This window comes from Carcharodon carcharias, chromosome 20 (assembly GCF_017639515.1).
Source record: "Carcharodon carcharias isolate sCarCar2 chromosome 20, sCarCar2.pri, whole genome shotgun sequence".
Lineage (NCBI taxonomy): Eukaryota > Metazoa > Chordata > Chondrichthyes > Lamniformes > Lamnidae > Carcharodon > Carcharodon carcharias.
In genome coordinates, this window is record NC_054486.1 from 82,833,489 (window position 1) to 82,848,547 (window position 15,059).

The 15,059-nt window shown below is 44.4% G+C and overlaps 1 protein-coding gene across 4 annotated transcripts in view; it reads right to left on the reverse strand.

The window, feature by feature from the left end:
- eml5 (EMAP like 5) overlaps positions 1 to 15,059 on the reverse strand; it is a 192,310-nt gene that overhangs the window by 155,228 nt on the left and 22,023 nt on the right. The gene's annotated exons all lie outside the window — the stretch shown is intronic.

Below are 15,059 nucleotides of genomic sequence, written 5' to 3' on the forward strand. Positions count from 1 at the left end.
ATACTTACTGGCATTAAATCTCTTGCTGATTTTATTCTAAATTTTCTAGATTTTTAATTGCTTTGTCAACCTCAACACCCAGCCCACTAAAGTACTTCAATAGCTATAAAATCCAATAGTTAATATTAAGTCCCTGGATCTAAATGATTAATGTTGGTTAGGATTTGCAAATGTCCCAGCATTGAACTAAATAGCACATTACTCAGTGCCGTCCCTTTCTTCCCCCACATTGACTTCATTTCCCTAACACGTACTTACTCTTCTTGCTTTTCTTCAACCAATTCTTCATCTATATGAATGTTTTACATTGAACTCTCACTATTATTTGTAAAAGCAGCCTTTTATGAAGAAACATAGAAAATAGGAGCAGGAGTGGGTCATGCAGCCCTTTGAACCTGCTCCACCATTCAATATGATCATGGCTGATCCTCTGTCTCAACATCATTCTCCTACTCTCTCCCCATACCCCTCGATGACTTTAGTGTCTAGAAATCTATTTCCTTCTTAAATATATTCAGTGACTTGGCTTCCACAGCCTTCTGTGGTAGTGAATTCCACAAGTTCACCAACTTCTGACTGAAGAAATTTCTCTTCATCTCAGTCCTAGATGGCCTATCCTGTATCCTCAGACTGTGACCCTTTGTTCTAGACTCCCCTCAGCCAGGGCAAACATCCTCCCTGCAACCAGACTGTCAGAATTTTATATGTTTCAACGAGATACCCTCTCATTCTTCTAAACTCCAGCCTAGTCAGCCCAATCTCTCCTCATACAGCAATACTGATATCCCAGGAATCTGTCTGATGAACCTTCACTACACTCCCTCTTATGGTAAGTATATTCTTTGAGGTAACGAGACCGAAACTGCACACAATACTCCAGGTGTGGTCTCACCAAGGCCCTGTATAGCTGCATTAAGACATCCTTGCTCCTATACTCAAATCCTCTTGCAATGAAGGTTAACATACCATTTGCCTTCTTAACTGCTGGATGCACCTGCACGCTTGCTTTCAGTGACTGGTGGGCGAGGACACCCGGGTCCCTTCACACATCAACATTTCCCAATCTATCACATTTAAATAACACACTGCCATTCTGTTTTTCCTACTACAGTGGATAACTTCACACTTATCATGTTATACCGCATCTGCCATGCATTTGCCAACTCACTCAGCTTGTCTAAGTTGTCTTGAAGCCGCTTTACATCGTACTCACCACTTACATTCCCACCAAGTTTTGTGTCGTCAGCAAACTTGGAAATATTACATTTGATTCCCTCATCTAAATCATTGATATGTATTGTGAACAGCTGGGGCTCAAGTACTGATCCCTGCGGTACCCCACTAATCACCACCTGCCACTCCGATAAAGACCCATTTACTCCTACTCTGTCTCCTGTCTGTCAACCAATTCTCAAGCCATGCCAATATATTACACCCAATCCCATGTGCACACTAACTTTTGCACACTAACCTCTTAAGTGGGACTTTATCAAAAGCTTTTTGAAAATCCACTACATCCACTGATTCTCTTTCATCTATTCTACTCGTCGTGTCCTCAAAAAACTCCAGCAGGCTCTGTCAAACATACTTGCTTTCATAAATCCATGTTGACTTTGTCTAATCCTGCTGATATTTTCGAAGAGTCCTGTTCACCAACGATTTTTTTTTTTTGGAAATCTAATACAGTTTGGACTGTCCAGGTGGACTATCATTCTCAAGAAAGGTCAACAGTTTCTCAGCCAGTATTCTCTTATAAAGCACTGGCTATTATTTGAGCACTCCACTTCCTTGAGTAATCACTTCCTTGATGATCCTCTTACTGTTTGTAGCAACGATGCACCTTGTACACTTACCATCAAAGTGCTATAGTAACTTCTTTCCATTGTGTTCATCATCTGCAACAATGTTTATTTGTAGTTCCCTTTTCCCTGCTCCAGGCACTGTTTTGACACATTTCTAGTTCCCTGTAATCTTCCCATTAGGTCCTCTTTCCTTTACAGATTATGTGAAGTTCGTTCCATTTTTTTTCAAATTTCACTTCCCAGATTGTTTGGTTGCTAATATAGCCACACTATTTTCATTTATCCGTCTTAGCTCTGAAGTATTCAGTCCTCCCACTTAATAATCTTCCATGACATAAAAAGCCCCTTAGCTATTTTAGCTCTGTTAGAAGCTTCCAGGTGATTTTGTAGTTTTTCCCTTTTCTCTAGATTCTATTTGTTTTCTTTCCCATATATACAGAGGAGCATGCTCTTTTTAATTAAAAAAATCTATTTTATCCTATATTTTGTTATATTCATCTCCTCTACTATGGAATGCATGTTTTGGTTATTCCTATCACATCATAGCTCTGGCTCAACAGTGTGGACACAGGGATTGTGCAGTAAAAATTATATTGCCATTTACAACTTTCTTTGAATGTTCCTTTGGCGTTGCTGTGTGTAGAACTAAATCGATTGGTCCCAAGCAGATCACGTCAATACAAAACAACAAACTGTCATCTTCTTCCCTGATTAAATGATCTCAAGCAATAGGATATCATCTGCAGCCAATGTACAAAACAGTAAACGGGGGTTTTTCTATGCCACAACAATAAGGCGGGTGGGCGAAGCTGATCCAATCGCAGGCGGGCACGGACCCGATCGCCGCCGATTGGGGTCGCACCGCCATTTTACGTGGGCGGGCCAATTAAGGCCCACCCAGCATGATGTCCGCTGGGAAGCGCTATGCGCTCCCTGTGCAGGCGGAGGGAATCCCTAAAAATCAAGAGTACACTCTTTCGCGCATGTGCATGAAAGAGCACACTCATCTCTCTGAGGCTAAGTGCTGCCTCAGGGAGATTGCTTCGACTTTTAAAAATATTAAAAATAGAAAAAAAAAATTCCCTTACACGTCCCCTCATGTGACATGGCCACATGAGTGGGACATGTTCATAATTTCCATAACAACTTTATTACAATTTTTAAAACCCTACATGAAACCTCATCCTGCCGCTGAATGAGGTTTCATGTTTTTTCTAGTTGCCACTGGGCCTCCTGGCCTACCCGCCAACCTTAAGGTTGAACGGGCAGGTCCTTAATTGCTTAATTGATCCTGTCAATGGCCTCAGTGGCCATTGACAGGTCGGCGGGCCCGCAGCTGATTTTGCTGCGCCCCCACCTTCCAGAAAATTTAAATGGGGCGGGGTGATGGTGGTGATTCTGCCCGACGTCATCCCGCATCATTTTACGCATCAGCGAGTGGGCCCTACCCCTGCTTGCCGACAGTAAATTCCTGCCCATGTAGTGTATTGTTATTAACAGCAATGGACAAACAAACCCCCAAAGGATTCAATAAACAGTCTGCTGAAAATAAATGCAAATAATTGAATTACTAAAAAGGCTAATCTTGTGTCTCATATTTAGAGGTAGAATGCAAAAAGTTAACGAGGAACAGATAGCTCTACAAACTTCCATTCGGACACAGTAATGTCTGCAGTTTTGGGTGCCTCATTTTAGAATGGACATCAATGCCATACAGTATTGATCACAAATATTTTTAATTCTTTCATGGAGTGTGGCATCACTGGCTAGGCCAGCATTTATTGCCCATCCCAATTGTCCTCGAAAAGGTGGCAGTGAGCCATCTTCTTGAATCATTGCAGTCCATGTGTTGTAGGTACACCAACAGGGAGTTCCAGGGTTTTGACCCAATAACAGTGAAGGAACATGATATTGTTCCAAGTCAGGAAGATGTGTAGCATGGAAGGGAACTTGCAGATTTAGTTCAAAGTCAAGAGGCAAACTTGCAGGTGGTTTTCCCTAGCATCTGCTGCTCTTGTCCTTCTCAGTGGTAGAGGTCATGAGTTTGGAAGGTGCTGTTGATGAAGCCTGCTGCCACTGTGTGCCTGTGGTGGAGCGAATGAATGTTTAAGCAGGTGGACGGGGTGTCATTCAAGCAGGCTGCTTTGAGACTTGAGATACTGACACAACTTCTTTCGAAGCAGAGAAGGTTAAGGGGAGATTAAAGAGAGGTTTTTGAAATTATGAAGGGTTATCTGGTCATTATCACATTCCTGTGCAAATTGGCTGCTGCATTTCCTAATTACAACAGTGAATACTTAAGTATTTAATTGGCTGCAAAGCACTTTGGGATGCCCTGAGGTTGTGAAAGGCACTGATAAATGAAAGACTTTATTTTTATATTGCTAGACTGAATCGAGAAAGGTCATTTTTCTAGTTGGTGGGTCAATAACACGGGGTTATCAATTTATATAGAATCATTAAGAAAATGAGGAGAGTCATTTCAAGGAATATATTTAGGCAAAGACCTGTTGAAATATTGAACGTTACGCCAGAGAATAGTTGAGGCAGGGATCATTGCGTCTTCAATCAGAAAACTGGATAAATACCTGCAGCAGAGGAAGATGCAAGGTTATGGAGACAGGGTTTCATAAGTCCATGGCAATGGTTTTCGATGGCTCTGGCAAACAGCCACCCTAGATTTCAAGGCCTTCTGCACTGTAAAGGACTATGGTTCAATTACCAAAAATAAGAAAGATTTACTCTATATTGTTAATACTTGCTGCTCTAAAAATACAGAAGCTTCTTGCAACAGCCATTAATATATGTAGGATTACAGATCTTTCAGTTTCCAAATACTCTCTCAATTATTTAGATGGTTTGCTGCAGCAACAGGCACCTCTCTCAAATTTTAATGACTCTAATTAGGGACCTAACAATGGGAATTTTTAATTAAGTTTGCAAAAATAACAAGAATTGCCTCAAAACAACAACTTCATAGCAAATGATGCAAAAACATCAACTTAAATTGGCTGTCTTACCCAGTTATCTGTGGTGATGGTTGTCTGTAGGCCACTAGGGGTCCAATTTTAACTCATTCAAAACTTACTTCTTACAGAGCTAAAATCAGGCCCCAGCAGTCCCAAAACTCACTCAGAATTTTAGAGCGAGTGTTGGCAGAGGCTAAAAGCTCTAAGTGTGCATAGCTTTTGCAGAATAGATCTAGAAGATACCTGAACAAGAATTAGCTGATTTTCTAATGCTAGCTAAGAATGCAGATCTTGAGGAGATGGAACTCATGGTCCCTTCCCAAGAAATAATGGTGTAGTATAAAACATGCTTATTAATCTAACTGACATAGTACAATAGCACACCTTCAGGAATCCAACATGATTCATCATGGGAAAGATCTTCATGCTATTGTTGCACGCAGAGGTCATATCTTTCTCCTGTAAGCAATTGTGAATACAGGAGTGAAATAAATCTGTGATCACTAGAACCCATTACCGAGCTCTAAAGACTTGGGATCAGAGAACTGACAAACCAGATATAAAATGACTCAGTAATTCCTATGCTAACACAATGTTATTCAGAATATGAAATCATAGACATCAGTTAGTAAACACTTTCAATCATATGAGAACCTTCAGTGTAATTAGCAAAATTTTTTTTTACAATGTCAACCTTGACTCAATGATAGCACTCACCTCTGAGTTTGGCTTGATCCACGGCATCCCTACTCAATACTTCAACAGTTTAGATTGCCACTTCAGTGCAGTACTGAGTGCAGAACTGCCTAACAGAGGTGCAGTCTTTGGGATGAGATGTTAAGTAAAGACCCTATCAGCCTATCAACTGGATATATAGAACAAATGGCTCTATTCCAAGAGACAAATGGACTTATCCTAGCACTAATCCTTCAAATAAAACCACTAGAAACTGATTATCTGCTCATTTGTCTCTGTTGCTTTTGGAGCATCACTATGCACAAAGAGGCTGCTACATTTGACTATACTAAAACAACAATGAATGCACTTTAAAAGTATGTCATTTGTTGTGAAATGCATTGGATGCCCTGAAGAACACCATACAAATGTAAGTTTTTTTTTCTTTTTCTTTTTAATGTTTGCACGTGGATCAATGCCACTCACTAATGGTGTAAAAAGTACAGCTTTTGCTAACTGGAGTTCAGCTTTAATATATACATAACAAAGTGAAAAGTTACACCTGTTCAGGCGCAATTTGGATAAATTTTATGAATTCCAACCAGCTGTTTTTTTTTTAAGAATTGCAAAGAGAAATCAAAAAGGGATCAGTGTTGGGGCCTCAACTATTTACAGTCTTGAGTATTGCTGAAAAGAGACATGAATTGTCAAAGCTTTTCGTCTTGTACTTATCAGGACAGTTCATAAGAATACCAAATGTAAAGGGAATACAATTTATGCTTTATAACAAGAGAGATTGCTGATTGGTTGGCAAGTGGACTATGATTGTTAGAGGTGTTGCCATGGAGAATGCACCTGTTAACTGATCACTGACAATTCATCAATTAGTTATGTTTAAATTCAAACTAGGCAGGTTGACTCTGATTGTTTAAGGCCTTGCCCTGGAAAATGAACCAGAGAATGGCTGTCACTTATTTTGTTTAGCTGAAACAGGCACAACGTGTGTATGAGTTCTTTCTGTCTACAAAGAACAGGGCCCTATGTATTAATATATGCAGCTTCTAGCACATGTAAGTAAGCCAAATTGCGAGCCCGACTGATAATCTTAAATTGGCTGTCAGTGTAATTCTTAGCACATTCAGGATTGTTTAGCAAATGTTGTCCAATCATGGAATCACCTCCAATGTTGGACTGTATGTTTTGAATTTTGCATGCACAGGTTGGTTGGGTACCTTGCCTGTTGCGAACAGCCGAAGGGACATGCTGTTTAATACAACCCCCCCAGCCTTTGGGACATATAACCTAAATAAATACTTAGCCTCACACTGGCACTGAAATTCATATACCATATTACTCATTTGGCCATCAAGCCAAAAAGGCGTTCTGCCTATTAGACAAATGAGTAATATGGTTTGTAAATTTCAGTGCTGGTGTGATCATATCAAACAGCACGTCCCTTCAGCTGTTTGCAACAAGCAAGGCACGTGTAAAACTCAAAACACAGTGTCCAACATTAGATGTGATTCTGCCAGTGGACAACATTTGTTAAACAATCCTGCGTATGTTAAGAATTACGCTGACAATCAATTCAGTCGACTCGCAGTATAGTGTACTTATGTGCGCTGGAAGCCACATATATTAAAACACAGGGCCCAATTCTTTGCAGACAGAAAGAACATGTACACAGATTACACCTGTTTCAACTAAACAAGATAGGCGACAGCCATTCTCTGGTTCATTCCTCAGGGCAATGCCTTGACCAATCAGTCAACCTGCCTGGCATGAAGTCAAAGAAAGCTTGGCAGTTAACTGTCAGTCATTAGTTAACTGGTGCATTCCCCATGGCAACACCTCTACCAATCCGAGTCCACTTGCCAAACAATCAACACTCTCTTCTCAAAGTATAAATTATTGTTCCCTTCACATTTAGTACTCTTGCAAATTGTCCTGATGAATGCAGGACAAAAAGCTTCAACAACATGTCTTTTTTAAGCAATACTTAAGTTCTGTACTACCAAACAACTTTTTATTTACAATCTATATCAATGACTTGGATGGAGGGACCGAATGTATGATTGCTAAATTTGCTGATGGCACAAAGAATTTGTGAAGAGGGCATAAGGAGTTTCAAAAGGATATCGATAGGTTAAGTGAGTGGGCAAAATTTGGCAGATGGAGTATAAAGTGGGAAAATGTGAGATTGCCCTTGGCAGGAACAATAATAAAACAACATATTATTTAAATGGAGAGAGATTGCAGAAATCTGGAGTACAGAGGGAATCGGGTGCCCTGGTACATGATTGACAAAAAGCTAGCATCCAGATACAGAAAGTGATAAGGAAGGCAAATGGAATGTTGTCGTTTATTGCAAGGGGGAATAGAATATAAAAGTAGGTAAGTTTTGCTGCCGTTGCTGGCAAGACCACCCATATGGAATACTGTGTACAGTTTTGGTCTTCTTACTTAAGAAAGGATATAATTAGAAGCAGTTCAGAGAAGCTTCACTCAACCGATTCCCGGATGAAAGGGTTATCTCATGAGGAAACATTGGATAGGTTGTTCCCGTATCCATTGGAGTTTAGAAGAATGTGAGGCATTCTTATTGAAACATATAAAGATACTGAGGGGACTTGACAGGGTGGATGTTGAAAGGATGTTTCCCCTTACGGGGGACACTAGAATTAGGGGGACAGTTTAAAAATAAGGGGTCTCCCATTTAAGATGGGGATAAGGAGAATTTTTTTTCTCTGAGGGTCGTTAGTCTGTGGAATTCTCTTCCCTAGAGATCAGTGGAAGTGGATATTTTCAAGACTGAGTTGATAGATTCTTGATTGACAAGGAACTCAAAGGATATAGGGAATACATAGGAAAGTTGATGTCATAATCAGATCAGCCATGATCTTATCAAATGGCAGAGCAGGATCAAGGAGCCAAATGGCTACTCCTGTTTCTAATTTATATATTTGTGTGTTCATATGTAAATCACTTCACGGAGTTACAAACAGAAAAACTATAAAACTGCAGCACACAGACTGTTTATAGCATTCGAAAGGCAGAAATCTTGTGAATTCCACCCTCCCCTCCCCCCGCATCACCACGGTGCCATCTTCAAGATATAGTCTACTCCTCCTAATTCAGGTACATAATTTAATTTACCACAGCAGAAATCATAGAATGATAGAGCACAGAAAGAGGCCTTTCAGCCCATTGGATATATCTACTAAAGAGGCACAATTAGTCCCACTCCCTTGCTCTTTCCCTAGAATCCTGTAAATGGTTTACCTTCAAGCATTTACCCTATTTCTTTTTGAAAATTCTTACTGAATTTGCTTTCGTCACCCTTTCAGCCTATGTAATCCAGATTAAAAGACTCGCTGAGTAAAAACGCCTCTCACTCTTTTGCCAATTCTCCTTAAATCAGTGTTCTCTGATTATCAATCTTCTCCTACTGAAAACAGTTCCTCCTCATTTATGCTATCAAAACCCTTCATGATTTTGAACACCATCAAATCTCCCCTCTACATTCTCTGCTCCAAGAACAACCCCAGCTTCTACTGTCTCTCCACTTTACTGAAGTTTCTCATCCCTAGTATCATTCCAGTCAACCTTTTCTGAGCCATTTTGAAGGCCTGGACACCCTAAAGTGTGATGCCTAAACTTAAACGCAGTAGTCCAGCTGGGACCAACTGCTGTTCTATAAAGGTCTGGCATAACTTCCTTGTGTTTGCACTTTATACCACTTTTAATAATTTGAAGGATGCTTTTTTTTTTAAAAAAAAGATACAGTCTTCTCAACATGTTCTGCCACCAAAAGTTTGTGAACTTAAGCTCTGAGGTCATTTTGTTCCTAAACGCCATGGGCGGAATTTTGCCATGCCCACTGGCAGCAGGCATGATAGGTGGCATGTGCGGACAATACGGTATGATCAGTTTCACGACAGCTGATCGTCTGCTCAGCCTGCTGATGGTGGGCTGCGTTTCCCACCAGTGGTCCTTGGGGAGCTCATTGTAATACATCAGCAGATCATTAAAAGGCCATCCTGCCAGGCTCTTGGACCCCTGCCGGATCATCCGTCCACATCAGCAGGAAATCAGGTCGACGTGTTTCACAACAGCATTCACTCTGGGGGAAGTGAAGGTGAGTGAACAGCATCATTCTGCAGAGGTCGTCAGGGTAGCCTGATGGTTTGCGGGCTTCAAGGGCTTCGGGAGCCAAGGTGAAGGGCCACCCTGCCTTGGAGGCAACTGTTGTCAAGGGGACAGAGGGGTGTCCGAGGGCAACTGCTGCCCAGTAGCGGAGGCGACTGTTGTTGGGGTGGGGCAACTGCTGCCCTGGCGTTGGGTCCCATGCACAAGAAATCGAGGTGGGGGGGGGGGCAGGGTAGGTGAGGGAAGTGGCCACGCAGTAGGGACAACTGCATAAACAGACCATTCCTCTGCAACTGAGAGAGTTCAGGCGCAGCCACAGTGATATGATTGGGGTTGGACTGCCTGCCCACCCATGCAAGCAACACGGAGACAACAAGTACCATCAAGCACTCCAGACCTTACCCGTTCCCCGTTCCTCCCAGCACAGACTGCGAGTCCGTGACCACTTTACTGGACCAGAAAGCAGTTGGACTGTACACGTTGTACAATCTCCTCACCAATGCTGGCCATGTAGCAGTCAATGCTAGAGGCACTCACAGCCCCTTGCAATCTCAGCATCCCGGTTAGAAGCAGTGTCCCCCATGGCACAGGCTGACAGGACAGCCATTAAGCGCACTCATGAGTGGCCATCTGAGGGGTGACCATTAAGGGGCAGTTGCACAGGGCCAGGAAAGGTGCTAAATACAGCCATAATAACTGTCTCTCTCTCTCTCTTTCATGCTGCAGGAGGACCACATCAGGAGCGTGGAGCATGGTGACCTAGCTGTATGCCTGATGGCCAACAGATAGCAGAGAAGACGGAGCAGAGAGTGACTGAGGCTCCTGGCCAGGCAAAGGCAAGAGCAGCAACCTCAGGAAGAAGGGGCAGCAGGGGGCTCCAGCACACACTACCCAGGAGTGACAGCGAGCCGTGGCTGGTCAGCACCTAGCGACACCCAGGGTCTATAGGCGCTGTCTGTCATTCCTGCAGATGACCAAGAACCAGTGTCACTTACAACTGTGCATGTCTATGAACCTGGTGACTCACATCTACCACTTACTGCAGGATCGGCATCAAGAGGACATGGATAGCATTCACTGCCAGCGGCTGTGAAAGTGACTGAGGCACTCAATTTCTATATCAGTGACTCCCTTCAGGGCTCCACAGGTGACCTCTGTGGGATATCACAAGTCGCCACGCACAAATGCATCCACGAGGTCACAGATGCCATCTTCAAGGGCACACAACTTTGTGCATTTTACCCGTGACAGCCAGGATGCTAGGGCCATTGGATTCTCCTGGATCTCGGGATTCCCACAGGTGTAAGATGTGATTGACTGTACCCTTGTGGCGCTCAGGTCTCCACCGCTACACATGGTGGACACCACCAACTGCAAGGGATTCCACTCACTGAAAGTGCAGCTGGTATGCAACCATGAGAAATGCATTATGCAGGTATGCGCACAGTTTCTAGGGAGTGTGCACGACACCTACATCCTCAGTCGGTCACAGAGGCCCGGAGTCTTCTAGGGTCCACAGAAGCTGCAGGGATGGCTCCTCAGGGACAAGGGCTACCCACAGAGACTGTGCCTGATGACACATGTGCGGCAGCCTCAGACTGCAGCAGATTGATGCTATAATGAGGCTCATGCTGCAGCTCGCAACTTGGTGGAGCAGACCATCTGGGTGCTGAAGATGAGTTTCCGCTGCCTGGACCGGTCTGGTGGAGCCCTGCAATACAGTCCGCAGAGGCTGTCATGCATCGTCATCGTCTGCTGCGCCCTTTACAACCTGCCGCTACAACGGGGAGATGAGCTGACTGAGGAGGAGATGAAGGAACTGGATGTCTCCTCCAATGAGGAGGACAGCGATGGGGACGAGGCTGAGGAGGTCCTCGGATGGGATGATGACGGGGATGAGGCCCTCGCTCTGGCTAGATGAGGCAGGCACGCTTGGGAGACCCTCATAGCCGCTAGATTTGTGGAGCATAATGATGACATGCAGCAAGGTGACCCCATCGATCATACATCGCATTTGTGAACATTTGACTCCAGTCTGGCTTATGACAGCGCAAATACCCTCTGTGAGAATGCTCCTGGCATGGAGATGCAGTGGAGGCCCTAATAATTGCTCGATTGCAAGAGGATGACGACATGCAGTAAATCGTCACACAGTCTCTGAGAACGTTTGACTCCTATCTGGCCGAAGGCAGCTCGCTTGCCCTCCGTGATCAGGGTCTTATCATATAGACACAGCCATGAAACTTTAAAAGTTCTGATGCTGTGTCCAACTTCAGTACCATAGCCCTTCAGGAGCTGGAGCACAGCATCAGTGGTCACAGATGCTAAAGAGATGGGGGCAGCCCCTCCTTAATGTTGCTGAGAGCATATCGAGAGAATGAGAGAACCCTGTGGCACCTGCCCACTACATTCTGGCAACAATGACAGGCCCGCCGAGGTGAGGCCAACAATCACTTTGGTTTGAAGGCTGCAAAGCTTACAGGGAAGAGGACTGCCTTTATCTTGCGCAGAAAGGTTTCACATCTGAGTGACAAGACCACTGCTCATCAGAACAAAGAACCATAGACAAGGAGACATTCTTGGGAATTTATTGACAATAGTGAACAGTATGTACACGTGATTAACAACCATACCCAGGCTGTGCAGCTAATTCTCCCTAACCTTCCTAACCCTGCTGCTACATCTTGTTGCTCTCTGGACATCCACAGCGGAGGTGGAGGCAGCCTGCTGACTGTGATGTTCTGTCTGTGATGACTTTGGCAGGTGTCCTCTGAAGGGCAGAGACGAAGGGCCCCGGCCTGCTTTCAGGGTCATGCTGTGTTGTAGTGGCACCCTCCTCAGACTGTGGAGCCTGAGCTGCTAGGTCACAGGAAGAGTAGAGTCGGATTGGCCGGACACTCCCGGAGTCACCTGGATGGATGGGCCTGGAGCGTTCACCTGCTGATCCTCCTCCCTAAGGGTACCCAGGCTGACTCCTTGAAGAGCGGGGTAGCTAGAGTGAAATCGATCTGCCTGGCACCCCTCTCGCGCACACACTGTTGGAGGCCAACTATGACATCAGCAATGGGGTTGAGCCTGTGCAGCAATGCAGGAGTGAAGTCCTGCACCAAGGTCTCCATGGCGGCCACCACCCTACCAGTGTTGGTGCGTTGGCATGCTGGTACTATCACCTCAGCCTGAAGGCGGACAGCCTTCTCCTCATGCCTTGCAATCTGAGGAATGCAGTGGACATCTCTTCCTGATGTTCCCTAGCTTGCCTTTGCAGCTCCAGCAACTGTGGCCTGACCGAGTCCAGAGGCTTGTCATCTGACTCGGACTCAGCTACGTTCTGGCCTCCAGCAGTCCTCCGAGTTCTGGGGACCTGGGAAGTCCCTGCCGTCACCTGTTGTGGATCAGACAGTGTGATGTGCTCACCAGATTGTGATCCTGGGGCTGCTCTAAAGCTAGGTCCCACCGAGGTCTGTGTCTCTGCACTGGTGGAGGGTGTGGGTGAGCGCTGTGATGGGACTTCAGGGAGGGTGCCTCCAGATTCCTCTCCACAGGTTTCTTTGGGGCTTGATTGGAGGCCCCGAGTCATGGACTGTCGGCTGTTTGGTAGGTATGCTTGTGAAAGGAGAGATAATTAGTGCATGGCAGTGGCCTATGAAACAGGATACATCACTCACAGCATGGTTGTCTGATGGATGTTGCATTGCTGGATCCTAACTTGATAGAGCAGGGCCGACCTCACTGTCACTACAGGAATGGTCCAGATCGTGGCCTGCCAGCTGGATGGTTGTTTTCAAAGTCCGTGAGGATCTTGACTTTGGGCATTCTGCCACCGGTCTGCGACCTCTCTCTCATTGTGTGCCAGCTTGTCCTGCAGAGATAGAGATGGAGAGAGAGGTTAAGCAAAATGCCTGCCGGGCTAAATGATAAGTATGCCTGGCCTGTATGGGTAATGAGTAGTCCCATAGACAGGATGAGGACAATGGCGGTGTTAGTGAGAGAGTGAATGGTGATAAAAGCAAAATACTGTGGATGCTGGAAATCTGAAACAAAAACAAAAATAGCTGGAAAAACTCAGCAGGTCTGACAGCATCTGCGGAGAGGAACACAGTTGACGTTTCGAGTCCATATGGCTCTTTATCAGAGTGAACGGTGATGTCCCTTGAACTAGCAGTGAGTGAGGGGGAAGCAGTAGCAAAGTGGTATTATCACTGGACTGGTAATCTGGGGACTTGGGTTTGTATCCCACTATAGCAGATAATGGAATTTGAATTCAATAAAAATCTGGAATTAAAACTCTAATGATGACCATGAAACTATTGTTGATTATCATAAAAACCTATCTGGTTCACTAATGTCCTTTAGGGGAGGAAATCTTTACCTGGTCTGGCCTACATGTGGTTGACTCTTAAATGCCCTCTGAACAAGGGCAATTAGGGATGGGTAATAAATGCTGGCCTAGCCAGTGATGCCCACATCGAATGAATAAAAAAAAAAAATCCCTATGGATGTATGATGGGTTAGTGACTGATGAGAAGAGTGACTTACCCTGGCAGAACGGAGGAGACCATTCATCCGTTGCGGCATCCCTGGGTGGCTGTCTGCTTTTGAAAGGCATTGGTAATGACCACCGCTGCTACCGCCTCCCCAAGCTGGATTGGTTACGTTGCTGCCCATCGTGCGACCAGAGCAGAGGTACAGGACATCCAAGCAGGCCTCCACGGCATCCAGCAGTCACTCAAGGGACCCATAGTTGTGTGTGTGTGTGTGTGTGTGTGTGTGTGTGTGTGGGGTAAATTCCATGTTTTCTGTGCAGCTAGAAACAATGAGCGCTGTGCTTGCGACTGGACTTTAAACATAGTGCCCAGCGTGGTGCCCGGTTGGTGAATGAGAGCCCGCCCGCCAAAGAAATGGCATGTTTCCCGGGAATGCATAAGTAATGATATGGCATGAAAATCCACCATCGCGGCCGGCGGGTAAAACGTGCTTCTGCACTTAATGCAAATCTGGGAAACTTCCACCCCAAATAAACCAAATCACGAAAGTCTAAATCACCTCTCCTCATTATTCCTGCCAAAATCTATCACTTCATAACTGTTTAATTCAAATTACTGTAGTTTTTACACATAAGGAGTCAAGGAGTAAACTGTTAATTCTAATCTCCAAATGAAATAGTATCCCTTAATTATTGCTGCAGAAATCTGAAGAACCATAAACTAATGCTACTCTGTAACCTACTAAGAGATGTGTAAGTGTAGACCAGAATCAGTTCTGAATTTTCTCTTTTTGGAAGTGAACTTCATTCTGTTCTCCTATTGGTCAAGTTCAAGACCCCACTATTTATGCAGTCAGAGTATACTCTGGTAAATGAATTTATGACTTTCTCCCAACATTTCTAAGTTTTTATTTAAATTTGTGAAATTTATTTATATGGTTTATCCTCTGAACTTTTCTGCATAGTATTTGTTAAGGAAGG